This window comes from Eulemur rufifrons, chromosome 6 (assembly GCF_041146395.1).
Source record: "Eulemur rufifrons isolate Redbay chromosome 6, OSU_ERuf_1, whole genome shotgun sequence".
Classification (NCBI taxonomy): Eukaryota; Metazoa; Chordata; class Mammalia; order Primates; family Lemuridae; genus Eulemur; species Eulemur rufifrons.
This window is the reverse complement of record NC_090988.1, coordinates 20,815,375-20,830,394: the sequence shown is the minus strand read 5'-3', so window position 1 is coordinate 20,830,394 and position 15,020 is coordinate 20,815,375. Positions and strand designations below refer to the sequence as shown.

The window sequence follows — 15,020 nt, the reverse complement described above, 5'->3', positions numbered from 1 at the left end:
CCCCAGGTTCCCACTTGCAAAGGCAGGCCATCCTCATCTGCAGCTCAGGAGGGTGGGAGGGGCTGGAGGCTGCTTAGGCCACAGAGCAGCTGCAGGTTCCAGACGTCATGCTTGGTGAACGTTCATCTTGTTGCTCCCTCTCCCTTCTCACTCTCTGATCCTGCAAATACAGGAGTTGATTTAAATTCAAGGGGGAACGGTGGGTATGAGAGTCTTGGTCTTGCAGCCTGTAAAGTCTCATTCTTATCCCATCTCTGATCACATTGAATTAAATGCTGCTTCGGGCTAGCATTGGCTTCTGCTGGCTTGCGTTTCCTCCTCTGTGAAGTAGCCATTGATTGAGCTCTTATGACATGCTTGGTTCAGTACTAAGCGCTTTACACGGAGTTGCATTTTCATTACAACAGCCCGATGAGGTAGGTAATGTCCTTCTTTTACATAGGACGATACTGAGACCCAGGTATAAAGTCCCTTTTCTAGGGTCGCATAAACAGTAAGAGGCAGAGTAAGATTCAAATTCAGGTCTTAACCTTACTCTTGTACTTTGCTGCCTCTCAGAGTCACTTAGTGTTGAAGAGGATCGCGTCTACGGTACAGAGGGTTTTGAAGCTTGCTTATCAGAACCAGAGTAAATAACAAAGAGACTCAGTGGTGGCCTTGGGTTTTCTTCCTGCTTCTGTCATAAACTATATGCCGGTCATTTTTCCTCTGGTCCCTGGGCCAGATGAATGGTGTCAACAAATCCAGTTTTCTGTTGTCATCAATGGCAGCATTTCCATGCACACCCTCTGGCCTGCTGTTTTGCTGATCTTGGGTGGACTTTCCACTTTGGCACGCGCTCCTACCGCCATTCTTCTGTGGCTCATTCAGGTTCGGGGGATGTGAGTGAGAGAGGTGGGGGTGGGGTGGAGGCATCTAGAAGTCAGTCTGATCACGCCGGAACCTGCTCTGACATAGCCTCATCGGCAGCTCTGAGACTTACCTTGTGGAAAGTGCCGCAGAGCTAAATGCAGCCGATTTTTTTTTTTCCCGGTGGGTGCGAAAAATAACCGCCACCAAGGTGTGTCGTCTCGATGTTTGTACTGCTCAGAAATAGACGGAGGCTTTGTTTGTTTTTGCTCAAACTTTCCTAAAGAGGAAACCCCCTCCCCAAACTTGACCAGATAGATTTATCAACTTCTGCGGATGTGAATTATTTCAGCTACGTGTTATGAGAAATGGGGTATGGTGGAAAGTAATTTTTTTTCTGGCTCTTGTTGGGTCCCAGTTACTTTTCTTTACCCAAGAGGGCCACCAAAGATATTACATTCCTTGGGAGTTCCAAGTTCCCATTCAGTGAGAACCTCATTCCTCTGGGGAAGGATGGAGGATTGGCCCTGTTATATTCCACAGAGCCTGTGAGAGTTATTTAACCTTTCTGAGCCTTGTTTTACTCACTTCTTAGAATGGAGACAGCCAACAGGGTTGGTGCTGAATTAATGAAGTAAAATCCAGAAATCACCAGCGCTGGACTGGTACATAGTCACCACCAAGATGTAGAGCTGACCCTCTGTCCCTCATCCTGGTTAGGTCTCCTCGCTGCGTGGTCCCGTTGGCTCTGAGTTCTAGTGTGTAGTGTCCACCAGGGTTGTGTTGGCTCTGAGGTGGCACAGAGAATGTCCGTGTCCTCGCGGGCGTGTGATGGTGAGCTGTTGGGCCTGGAATCCTTGGCATCACGCTGTGGGCTGCTGGCCGGGAGAATGACTGAGAGTGGAAAGCAGCTGCTGCAGCCCCATACGCTACAGCCAAGGCAGCACCTTCGGTGGGAAGCTGTGGGGGGTCTAAAGAAATCAAGAAGGGGAGAGCTAGGCACGGTGGCTCACGCCTGTAATCCCAGCACTGTGGGAGGCTGAGGCGGAAAGACTGTTTGAGCCCAGGAGTTTGAGACCAGCCTGGGCAACATGGTGAGACCTCATCTCTACAAAAACATTAAAAAATTAGCTGGGTATGGTGTCTCATACCTGTAGTCCCAGCTACTCGGGAGGCTGAGGCCGGAGGATCATTTGATCCCAGGAGATCGAGCCTGCAGTGAGCTGTGATCTCGCCACTGTGCTCCAGCCTCGGCGACAGAGTGAGACACTGTCTAAAAAAAAGGATGGTGGCAGGGAGTAAATAGTCCACCGTGTGTTTGGCCCTTACTCTGAATGGCAGCCCCTCAGCTCCCGGCTAGGTATACTTTGTGGGTGGCTTTTTTTGTCTGCCTTACCCTTGAAGCTCTAGGATTAATGGACTACTTCTCTATTTCCTACTGTTCTCTGTCTCCCCCCACCTCTTACCCACCCAACCCATCAGCAGTCTGAGAAATGCTCTGATAGAAGAAAAAACATCACTGCCAGCACAAACAAAAAGGCAAGAAAAAAAATCAGAGGGAAAGATTTTGATGCCATGAAGCTGTAGAATTGGGTAGAAATGTAACAGTGATGACCATGATGAAATAACAGGCTACAAGGTTTATTTTTTTTTTATTTTTATTTTTTTTTGAGACAGAGTCGCATTCTGTTGCCCAGGCTAGAGTGCAGTGGCGTCAGCCTAGCTCACAGCAACCTCAAACTCCTGGGCTCAAGCAATCCTCCTGCCTCAGCCTCCTGAGTAGCTGGGACTACAGGCATGCGCCACCATGCCCAGCTAATTTTTTTCTATATATATTTTTAGTTGTCCATATAATTTGTTTCTATTTTTAGTAGAGACGGGGTCTCGCTCTTGCTCAGGCTAGTCTGGAACTCCTGAGCTCAAACGATCCACCCACCTTGGCCTCCCAGAGTGTTATTAGGATTACAGGCGTGAGCCACTGTGCCTGGCCTACAAGGTTTATTTTTAAGACCATAGGCCAGAGTGTTGGTGAAGATGAAGTACCCAGCAGTTATTCTTGCTTTTCTTCTTGGAGGACAGAAGGGAATGGAGAGGATGTTAGGGCAAACTGCTGGGAAATGAGGCAGGCAGGGGGGTTTGTTATGGAATCCCGTGCCTTGATCCCAAGCTGGTATGGAGTGAGCGAGAACCTATTGGCTAAACAGATAGTGAGAATGAACCTTAGTGAAGTCGTGGATCCTGGTCCCTGCAGCACATGCAAGCTATAAAAGCAATGTGAAATGTAGTCACGGAGCGATGGGAAGACCAGACAAAGACACCAGTTGAGTCGATCAGACGGGGCTTACTTACCTAAAGGAACCAGAAGGAAGTCAGAACAGTGAGAAGAGCTGATGGATCAGCAGCATTCCCCAGGCAGGTGAAGGAGAAGCTCTGGACCCCAAAATCTTCCCCAGTGGAAGGGGGAAGATGACAGAGGATCATGTCTGAGGGAGGAAGGTTCATCTGAGGCTTCTGGAAGACTGGACTCTTATGTTTTTCTTTCTGTTTCTGAAAGGCTGGAGCAGTTGTGCATGTAGACTTGTCTGGACGTGGTCTGGGACCCAGCTCAGCAGGGCCACGTGCACCTTGTCATACTCAGAGTTCTATACATAGGTGATAAGATTGCAGGGAATAGTATGGTCGACTTAAGTCTGAACATAGTCTCCGTTTATAGCCCTTAGTCTCCCTGGGTTCATACAGACTGGTCTTAATATGTTCTGAATTTAGTGCGACAGAAGCAGAGTGAGGTTTAGTCCCCCAGGAGCCTCTGGATCTCATGCAGATGAGCTCTTAGATTGGCTGCAGTTAGTGTCCTGCACAGACACAGTGGCAGCTTCTGCCTGGGTCTTGAAGGGATGCTCAGGAACCACACAGCATGGTCTCAGCCAGCTCCCTGGGCTCATGTGTGCAGCGCTTCCCAGAGGCTCCTTGGGGCCAGCTCTAGGGTGCAGAGCCATGTGGCCGAGATGTCAGAGGTCTGCCTGGCCCTTTGCCTGGTCCCTCTCAGATGACCAGCTGCTCTGTTGCTAGTGGTTGACCATATAGAGGGCCAACAGGCGTTGACCTTGGTTTAAGTCACTCTTGGTTCCCTTTCATCATTCTGCCAGGCACCTCTGCTATCAAACTAAATTCTATTCAGAAAAGTGTATTCTGTGGAATAATGATAGCCACAGCAATAATATTAATAATGCCTTTTATCAGTTGCAGCGCTTTCTTCTTTGCAAAGCACCTTTAATGACTTTATCTCTCTTCCCTTCACAGCCTTCCCTAAGGGGGTACAGGTCCATAATGCCATATCTGTGATAATGAAGTCTGAAAAGCTCTGAAAACTAAAAGGCTTTTTGTAAGTTTGCAGCGAACTCATTTAGTGGCAAAACCTGAATTGAACTGACGTGAGGCTATATTTATCCTGCTTATTTTGAATATTCATATGTTTTGCTGCAAAAATATTAATGTGTTTGATTACAGAGTGCTGCCCTAGACTCTGCCTGGGCTGTTAAACACTATAGGCACTAGAGTACCTTTCTAAAATCTGAACAATTCTGATTTCTGAAGCACCCGAGGGTTTTGGATGAGGGATTATGGGCCATTATTGGCCCTGATTGACAGATGAGGATGATTCGATTTGGAGCGAATAAGTGACTTGCTTATGGTCACACAGCTATAAATGGGTAGAGCCAGGCACTCAGCTCGCCTTCTAATTCACGGTCCTGGGTGCACTGCACCAGGCCATATAAGAACATGGGCATTGCTCTTCTGGGTCAGATCCATCTGACCTAGTCTTTGGTTGCCAACACTATGCCTAAGATACCACTGTTGGAGGCTACAACCATCTTCCTTGACGTCAATCTTAAAGGTCAGGTGTATACCAGCTTCTTTTAGTAGCTATTTATGGCTGCTCTGTCATTCACAGATTTGCCCAAATTCTTTTTGAATCCATTTCTATTTCCAGGAAGTATCCTTTCGGGGGTGATGAATGACTTAGGTTTATAACCTCTTGGGCTCCTGGAAATCTGGTCTTTTGGAGAGGTTGTGGTTGGGAAGCCAGGAAGATGGCAGAAGGCTTCGTGGTAGTGCAACCAGCCCGCGTGGAAGCCGGGGCTCAAGACCCAGCTCTGCGTTTTTCAGCTCTGTCACCATTGACATCATTTTTTCACCCTGAGCTTCAATTTCTTCATTTTTAAAACTAGGCACTTGGATGAGCTTTTTCCGGATTGTTGAGCTCTTTTCGAAATTCTTTTACCCTTTGTGCACTTACTTGTATCTTGGTGAAGTCCTTGTGGTTAATTGAATTTTGCTGTGTTTTGGAATTTGGTTTGGCAGTTCAGCCAGCTAAATAGGGGGTGAGTTTGATTCGATTCTGTCTGCTCTGATTTTGTTTTTTAATACTTTAACCTGCTTAGGGTTACTGAGCCATCTGGGATCTAGACTGAGCCCTTGGAACTTTTGAAGATGATTTCTTTTATTTTATTTTCAATGGAGGAGAGTTGCCTGCCCTTTCATCTCAGTGAGAAGTTCCATTTTAATTTGCTGTCACTATTGGATGGAGCTGCTAATTGCTGGGAGGGAGAAAGCTATAGTTTAGCAACACTTTTTCCTCCTGCTTGTTCTAGGAAAACTACTATGAATCTTTAAAATAGTGATTATCCTAAACCGTTAAAATCAAATTCCATTCACAGCTCTTTGATTTCCTACTAATTCAGTGAGAAACATTTCCAATCACTTTAATTTATTTTTATTAATGAATTTAAAACAAATCCAGCTAGAAGCCCAAGACTTAAGAATCTTATTAAATGAATACAGGTGTGCCTCAGTTTGCTCATTAGAAGATTCCTGGATTTTCCATGATAACGAAAGGTTTTCTTAGTCAAGTTCTGTTTTGGCTGAGTGTAGTAAAAGCTCTGAATTTATGGTAGTTATTTGGGTAGAAAGAAAAATTTGCCACAGTAGGCCCCCTCCATCTCCCACCCCACATTTTACAGGTAGTAAATGTGCATTTTGACTATCCGGGTCAGAATCCTGATTTCACTGCTTACTGTGTGACTGTGATTATGTTACTTAACCTCTCTGTGCCTGTTTGCTCAGTTGTGAAATGGGAATAATAACAGTACCTACTTCACTGGGTTGTTATAAGGATTAATCAGTAAATATTTATCCCATGCAAGGAATGGTGGCACAGAGTAAGTGCTCCATAAGTGTTTGCTATTGTATTTTTATTGTCATTGTTGTGAAGTAGGTCATGTTAGCATGCAGGGAAAAAAATACAATCATGTTGGTGCAGATGCTGCTTTCTCCCGGAGACTGTTCTTTAACATAGGGCGTCAATTCACACAGCGAGGTAAAACTGCCTCCGGTGCCACGTGTTTGGGGCTGAGACACAGTGTGCACTTGCATCTTCCCAGAGAAGCTGATCTCTTGTACCACGGTGGCCAGGGTACTCTTTGTCCCATTGACCTGAGGCCTGGTGAGTCATTCCAGTTCTTGTTTAAATTTAGCTGGGCTGCACTCCACTGCTATCGGGTCCAAATGCAGAGGCGGCTCACCGATGCAGTGTCCTGTTGCCCGTGCACGTGACCAGGCGTGGAAATCACCATGGTCTCAGCAGAGATGAAGAACACACATGCTATCTTAAAGGAAGTCGGGGCTGAACTTGTGGGCGTTGGGCGTCCCAGAGCTCCTTCCCTTGCCTGCCCGCAGTGCAGGGTGCTTCTAAGAGTGGACTCAACGAGCATCATTTTGAGTGGTGCTACATGTCAGGTTCCGTGCTAAGTGCATTCGCAGCCAGTGTCTCCACAAACCCTGTAGATGCCCTTTAAGGCGGGTATCATTATTATAGTGTCACATTCCCTGATGGGCCGAGGAAAGCCTGAGAGGTGGTAAAGCAGTCGAGGGTGGTGCCAGGATCTGTTCCCAGGTCTTCTGGCTCCGTGTTCCCTGCAGCTGGGTGACCAGGAGGCTCATTGCTTCACCAGCTCTGGCCTCTTCGTTTCCTCCCGTGGCTTCTCGAGAGGAGGAACGTAGGGTGCTGCTCATTGCAAAGTGCTCATCTCTTTGGGGGCCCAGGCCACATGGGTCCAAGGACCACTACGTCATCTCTTACCCACACAGAACGAGACCAGTGTCTAGTGACAGAGGCCTTTTATGCTGACTTGAAAAACAGAAAGAGGGAGAAAAAAAAGAAACCCATTTACAAAAATAAAAATCCCATGCTGTTAATTTCCAGCCAACATAATCAGAAATCCCCCTTTCTACTGTTTCCCCTTAAAAGCCCCGGTGTCCTTAGTATGCTGGCTCAGTCTGGAAAAGCTATGGTTGGGTTTTGCCTACGTGAGGCTTATCTCTGCAGCTGCAAGGAGGGGACCCGGTACTTTACTGGCAGCGTGGAAACTTTGGCTGAAAACTCGAAAAGCCCTGCTTAATTCTAAATTCCTAGCTCACTTTCAACTCTGTCCTTAAGACCTGCTTTTCTTCATTGTGAACAGATTGTGTGGAACACTGCAGTAGGCAGGATCCAAGTTAGGTAAGAGAAAGAACTTCCTGAAAACAGTGGGGCACGATGGAGAAAGTTATTAAAAGACTCAGTCACAGATGTTTTGATGAACAGGAGCAATTCTTGGTCAGTTGAAGTGGTTTTTAGAGTTCTCCCCTCTTAAGGGACTTTTGGATCCCCCAGAAATAAGAAGTAAAGACATATACATGCACATGAACCACCAGGCATGCTAAAAACAAGACAAACGGCTTCATCAGCCATTGTCTTTGTGGGAGACAGGGTCCTAGAGCGGAAGTACAAAGACTGACGTCTGGTAGGCTTGGGTTTGAATGCTAGCGCTACGTTGCGAATTTGGGCAAATGACTTAACCTCCGTGAACCATCAGTGTCTTTCTTCTGTGGAGTGAGGTTAGCCCCTACCTCTCAGTGTGGTTTTAAAAACATATATTAAATGAGATAACTTGTAACCCAAAGCACACAGCAGGGACTTCAGTGTGAGGCCACCTCCCGACTTCCCGCTTCTCCTGTGACCCCAGCTTGACAAGGGAGCCGCCGAGCCCCCTGCCACCCTTGCCCGGTGTGGCTCTCTAAGTGGATTAGCTGAACGTTGTGATCTTAATGCCATTAGGCCTGTTGGCACAACTCTCCTTGCCATAGTGAGAAGCAGATGTGGCCGACCATAATGGCCCTCAGGGTGATCCGTCAGGCCTGGAGTGCTGGGGGAACGTTATTAGTGTTAATTTGGGGGAGTCTTTTATGGCAGCTGGGGGAAATGTGGAGGGATTGTTGGAAATTTATTTATTTAAGCCGCTTAGCAGGTTAGATGCTGCAGGAGTCTACTGTAGCAGAACCCCCACCGTCCCCACCCATCTCTTTAAAGAAGGCCCCCCCGACCCAGCCCCGAAGCCCAGGCTGATTACTTCCAGAGTTGGAGAGACAACTTAGCAGGCTCTTGTTTCTTGCCGATGTACCTTATTAGTAGCACCTGGCATCATAACCCACTAATGGGAACCAGCACTCTCCTCCTGCGTGGCCAGTGACAAGTAGCCCTGTCAGCCGAGCTCACCGTGCGAGGAAGTTCCTATTAGCTTTACGGTCAGGAGAACTTGTCCTGTTCAGGAAATGAATGTTGCCGCTAAAGGTCCGCGGCCCTGACCCTGGCGGCATAACCTGTGCGGGCCAGGGAGACCCCGCGCAGGATGCTTGGGATTTCAGCCCCTCTCTGGTTCTTGTCATATGTAAAGAGGGAATCATTGTGGTATGTTGCAGCCTTGAACTTTTGATTTATGCAGTGAGGGCGACTTAACCGTTTCCATGCCTGGACGGCTGTGCGGGTACAGAGCGAAGTGTGTGTGTGTGTGTGTGTGTGTGGAGTCGAGGGGAAGGGGAGACCCCCACGTGCTAACAGGGGCTCTGTCTTCGAAGGGGGATTTCAGGGGATGATTCTTGTTCTTTTTCCTTTTTTCTTTTGCATTCCTATAGCACCTAAATTTCCTATAGTTTTTATTGGCTACAGAATGGTGGGAAGGTGGAGGGCATTGTGTCTGGAATCAAACCTGGGTTTGACTTCGTCCTCTGTCTCTTAGAAGCTGTGTGACCATGGACAGATTCCTAACGACTCGCTTCCACATCTGTGAGATGAAATTAATAACTTGTAATTCATAGAGTTGTTTTAGTGTTAAGTAGGATAACGCACACAGAATATATAGCCGGTGGTATGCTCTCAGATTGTGTATCCGAAAGGATGTGTGTACTTCTTTAATTTTTTTATCATTGTAAAATTAAATTTTAAAACATTAAGAAGAATGGCACAATGCTTTTTTTTGCCTTCTAATATGTCAATACCATGTTCCCTCCATCGTAGCCCAAAGTCCTTAAAGAAAAGGCTACTTAAATTGTTTTTTTCTTTTGTTCCCCCCACGAGTATTGTTATTTTTTTTTCTTTTTTTTTCCGGAATGGCCCTATGTGTACAATATGTTTTCCCCACGAGCGATGTTTCTAAGTGTGGCTTTTGCAGAGAACAGCAGTGTTTGACCTCATTCTTGAGGGGAGCTTTTGCCTGACTCTTGTTGAGAAAAGATGTTTGTGAGTTGTCTGGCGAATGGATGCGTTACTTTTGCTGCCGTGGTTGTCTCTGCCGTTTTAAAGGCCCCTGGTGACAAAGGAGTGAACTGCACTTTCGGGGAAAGCTTGCCCGAGTCTGGCCCAGAAAAGAGGGGCTGGTGGGGGAAGGGGTTGGAGATGACGCCTCCTCGGGCACTTTAAAACAAATCTGTCCATCTGTCTCCGGCATTTATGGCTTCGTTGACAGCAGTTCAAGGAAAAATAAAAATAAGTTCTTATCTGATCGCAGGGTTGGGTACACAACCAAAGGACAAGAATGGTCAGCTTGAGTTGGGGGCCGCTGGACCTGGAGTCTTGGAGAGCGTGACAGCGGCTTATTTCTGGGCACGAACACGCACAGAGGCACATTCTCACCTCCTCGTAGGCTTCTCTTCACTTTCCATGGGACAACTGCGTACGTCTCAAATTAAAAGCAGCTCTTGCCCCGCTTAGAGCCGGCGAAAGCTGCTTCGAAGGCGTTTGTAGAGTAGGGATTGGAAGTGTTCAATGCAAAAGTTAAATCGTGACAGTTGTCCCCTAAATGATCTGCTAAATTAAGGATCCGCTAACATTTGCGAGTCTACCTCCCTGCATCCCCCCCACCCCACCCCCGCCCCCTTGGCAGAAGGGATAAAGATGGTACCTAAAAACAATGTGAAGCGGCTGCTAAATCGAGTGACTCTAAAAACATTTTTCTTTCCTTGAAGTTGAGTGTGGAAAACCAGACTGGACTTGTAAGGGCTGCAGACCCACATAGGGCCCGTGTGCCTGGCCCCTTTCTTCAATTTCTAGCACAGTGGTTTTCTCGGCCACCTCTCCCCTGCTTCCCCCCTTCGTAATTATCCACTATTTTACTTTCTGTGTCCAGATCGCTGCAAGAGTAGTTTTTTTTTTTTTTTTGAGTTGAGTAGCTGCTAAATATTCCCCAGCAGCCAGATTCAATGGCTGGGGGGAGAAGAGGCCAAACCTTGGCATCCCTTGTTGCAAAAGTGAAAAATATTTCTGTTTGCAGTTAATTTTAGTGGCAAGCAGATCATGTTAACTGGATGTAATTGCTTCCAGATATGGCCGAGGGTTTTGTGTGTTGAGATGAAGGGTCTGGTAAGTGCTCACTTCCTGTGTAAATTAGCCTATTCCATTCAGTCTTTCATTCTGGCCGGCCCTGGATTCTGTCATTCTGCTCCCATTTCCCCCCTCCCCAGCCCGCAGCCCGGTGTGATAAACAGCTTGCTCTGTCCTTCTGAGTGCCATTCTTTTGTCACTGGGAGCCACTCTCCTCTTGGTTCTTGATGTGAGTTAGCCCTTAAAATAATGAAAAGGGTTTGAAAAGATGCCACCTGGACCCCAGGTTGCTGTCCGCCTCTTTCTCTGCAAAGGCAGATCTGCAGAGCATCTCCGGGTCACGTGGGTTGCTTCTTGGCACCCAGAACTCACGGTCTTCTGTGGATTTTTCCCTGCTGCCCTCTGACCTTCACTCTTACCTTGGAGAACACCTTCTCTTTCTCTCAGTTAGCCTATACCCCCTCAACCTGGACAACATGCATTCCAGTGGGTCTGACATCTTAGAAAAAGTGAAATAAATAGCTGTTTCGAGGAGAAGCCTGTGGCCCAGAAAGGAGTTGTCCAGTCAGATGTGAAGCCACCACTCTTCTTGCAAAGCAGCCTCGATCTACAGGCACACCTGCTCTTCCCTGCAAGAATGGGAGGGGAAAACCCACCCAGAGAATCTTCTCCAAGCTCCTGTGGGGTTTCCAGGGTTGCGGTTGAAAAAAAAGTGTTAAGATTCATGTTCTCCTAAATTCTGCTTTTGTACCATGGCCAGTCCCACATTCTTAGTGCTATTTGCATAAGAGGTTGCTGTTTATCTTCCTGTATCAGCTCCGCTGATAACCCCTGTGGTCTGTTTAACAACCTATGAGGAACAGATTACTTGATAAATGCCAGTTTTTCCAATATGCAAAGATAAACTGTTGGGGTCAGGGTGAGGGGTGGTGTGTGAGCAAGGAGGGAACAGGTGGGGAGACAGGACCCTCTTTCAGGTGGAGGTGGAGAAGTGTGAAAGAACCCGATGAAAGAAAACAGGTATCTCCTTGAATGCAGCAACTGCCTTTATGACACAGTTATCAGCTTCCTGCCCTCACTGACTTCTCCCCTCCTTCGTGTGGATATGCACGGTCTCTGAGAACATTTCACTGAGTGAGGGGAAAGGGCGGAGGTAATCTTTGCTGCTTTAGTTCTCCCTTACCCCTCTCCCACCCCTGCAAGTTGTTGGCTGGTAAGTAAATGGGTGCTTGCGAAAACTGTGTGAATCTGAAATCTCCAATGAGTGGACTTTTTCTACCTGCCCCGACTTGGCCGTTTCTTCTGGAAGAAGCCAGGTGAAAAGAAAACTTCTGACCCCATCACCTCATCAACAAGCTGTCTGAGAATCAAACAAAAGAGTTTGGACTAGCTGCTAAAGCTGGGACCCTAGCTGATAGCTTTGTTTTGATGTCCTTGCACTGTTTGCAGATCGTGGAGGGTGCTATTTAGAGCAGGGGCATCTCCTGGGCTAGACTCACTGGGAAGTTGAAACAGCTAGCGCAAAGTCCATGAGATGCCAAAGATAATGAAATACGGCCCAGGAGTTGAGGGTCGAGGGGCGGAGGGGAGGCGGTTCCTCACTCAAGAAAGAGACTTTCTGGGAGCTGGTGGAAGTGGTGTTTTCTACAGACAGTGTGCAGGGAAGGGAGGAACACGGGCTTTAGGGCAAGGCACTCTGGATGAAAACCCAGGCTCCAGAACTTACTAACTATATGTCTTGGGCAAGTTGCTTAGCTTCTCTGAGTCCCTGTTTCCTTATCTTGTAAAAAATGACCACCTTGTCCGTGGTTATGAGGATAAAACATGTATAAAGCACAGTGGAGGTGCTGAGTAAAACAGGTACTATTGTGCTATAAAGCTCTTGTGGCCCAGGGGAGAAACTATGAAAGGAACCAGTAAAATCTTTTGTTTTGGGCACTGCCAAATTGATGATAGTACTAACCCTGTGCTAGCAGCCAGCAGGTGAAATAATAGGTGAATAATGAAAGCGCATCGTGAATATAAAGGTCTCCATTTGCGAAGTGCTGCTGCTGTCGTAAAGAAGCTGCACATCTAATAAATGATTACTTGATCCTTCCGTGCTGCCACGGCCCCACACATTTTGGAAATCTTATTTTGGAATCCTTCCCGAAGTCTGTGCCCCATTCTTTCGCCTTGTCTTTTGGGAGGGTGGGTTTGACTTTTGGAAATGGCTAAAATAATCCATTGACAAATCTGGTGAATATCGTGGGCACCATCGGGCAACAGTGTCTGCGTCTGCAGGCAGATTCTGGAAGGGACGTGCGGGGAGGGCTCGTCGGCTCTGCTGTGAGTGTTGGCCGCGCTTCTCAGGTGGGAAGTGGACAAGGCCAAGGGGCTTGTGATGTCCAGCTCCCGTGGCTGGAATCCCAGTGAGGAAGGAGTCGCTGCCACAGATTGGCCGGGCCTGGGGAAGACGCCTCTTATTGCTGTAATGTTTCTGCATTTGTGGTTTGGCCTCCTGTGAGTTTTGGGGCTCCTGGAAGGCACTTCTGTTGTTAAAAAACTGGGACCATCACAAGCAGATGTTGCTTAGGGTTGGAAGGAATGGATTGAGTTTTGACCCATACACCCCACGAGAGAGGACACATACATGGGAGGCCCAGCGGCCTGAGTTTGAATCCTGACTGTATCTCTTTGGAAGGCTCTGGAAGGTTAAAGGAGCTTGTGTGTTCCAGTGCTAGCCTGTTACCTGGCACGTACTCAGCTTGTATTTTCCCCCTTTCCGAACAACATTACTTGCCCGAACACTTGGATCGTGGAGGGAGGAATGTTTGCTTTTCTTCTCCATTAACCATCCCTCGCCCATCCACTGAGCTGAGATTTACCTTAGGCTTGGCTGTTGGGCTTGGCTCTTTTGTGACCCAGCTGCACAGGGGCCCTGTGCTCAGCCTCTCTCTCTCTCTCTCTCTCCTTCTCTCTCTCTGCATTATTTATAGTAAACCATATTAGAACAGAGTGTTAAAGAGGAAGGATGAGTCATTCCCATTGAAACCATTGATGACATAAATAAAAGCAAAATGCTTACTATGTGTTTTGCACAGTATTTAAGGCCAGGTTGTGCTAATTTGAATGCTCCCAAATGGGATCTGTGAAAGTATATATATGTGGGAAAAAATTCAGGTTTGACTAGAGGGAAGTTATTTATTGAAAATCCATTTCAATGCCTGTTTTCTCCCTTTTGTTTACCTCAGATCCATATTCATATCATGTTTGTCGTTCTTGTTAACGAAAGGGACTGACTTATTCTGAAGCTAAGGGTTGGTGGTTCACTTTTGGAAAGTTGAGGAATAGTGCAGAGGGGTCATCTGAGTGTCTCCATCTCCTCTCTTGCCACCTGTGAAGGAAGGCATGCACAGTTCTCTACCTGCTTGGCAGGTGTGGACTCTCAAGGTATCCAGGAATCACAGAGTGTTAGAGCTGGAAGGGCCATTAAGATCATTTATTTCTTTTAGGGAGGAATAAATGGAGGCCCAGAGAGGTTCTGTGATTTGCCCAAGGTCACACAGCAAGCTAGTGGCAAAACCAGGAGCAGAGCCCGTATCTCTCACTCCTAGCCTACTTTCATTCGTGCTTCACAAACCTGCCTGTGACTGCCCAGGTCTGCTCCCCACTTCTATCAAGGAAGAGGCAGGACTAGAATCTGACTCAAATCTTTGTCTATGACAGGTGCCGGGTGGTTTCTGGCATGGTGACTTGCCTCTTCGGGGAGGCTCTCCCTAACCTTTCTGCTGCTCAGCCTGAGCAGACTAATGTACATTGAGTCCTTAAGATTTACAGGCGATGCCCTGTGCTAGAGGTTTTGAGATACAAAGATTAATAAGACACGGGATTTTCCCTTGAGGAGCTTGTAATTTGAACAGGGAAGTTAAAATGTATATATGTTGATAACCATGATAGAGAGTAGAAAGTGTAGATATATATGTCTATATTCAGGGCTGAACTGACTTCTATTGGGAGTGATTCATTTTTAATTTTAAAACTCTGTTGAACACTTACTGTGTGCTAGGCTGGGGTAGGCCCTGAGGATACAGCGATGAGCAAGACTGACAAGGCCCTGGCCCCCGTGCGGCTCTCCTAACCGGGGGAAGGATACTTAGCTGGCTGTCCTGCAAATAACTGTGTGATGGCAATTACGACAAGTGCTAGGATCCTGGATAAAGTAGCACATGCATGGGATATTAAAGGATAAGTAGGATTTGAAGACGGGGACGTAAAGAAGGAAAATTGTGGTCAGGGCCAGGGGAGAGAACCAGGAATAACTTCCTGTGGCAGGAATCAGGGTGATTCACACTGGAATGGCAGGCTGGGGTCAGCTTCAGGTGCTGTAACCGCAGGGCTAGGGAGTAGAGAAGGTGGCAGCGTGGAGGAGTGGAGAGAACGTGGGCTTGAAGCCCAGCAGACCTGAGCCCAGAATCTCATGCTGCCACTTGCAAAC

At 47.3% G+C, this 15,020-nt stretch overlaps 1 protein-coding gene across 2 annotated transcripts in view; it reads left to right on the top strand.

Moving 5' to 3' along the window:
- ZBTB16 (zinc finger and BTB domain containing 16) overlaps nucleotides 1-15,020 on the top strand; it is a 178,909-nt gene that overhangs the window by 5,058 nt on the left and 158,831 nt on the right. The window lies entirely within an intron of this gene.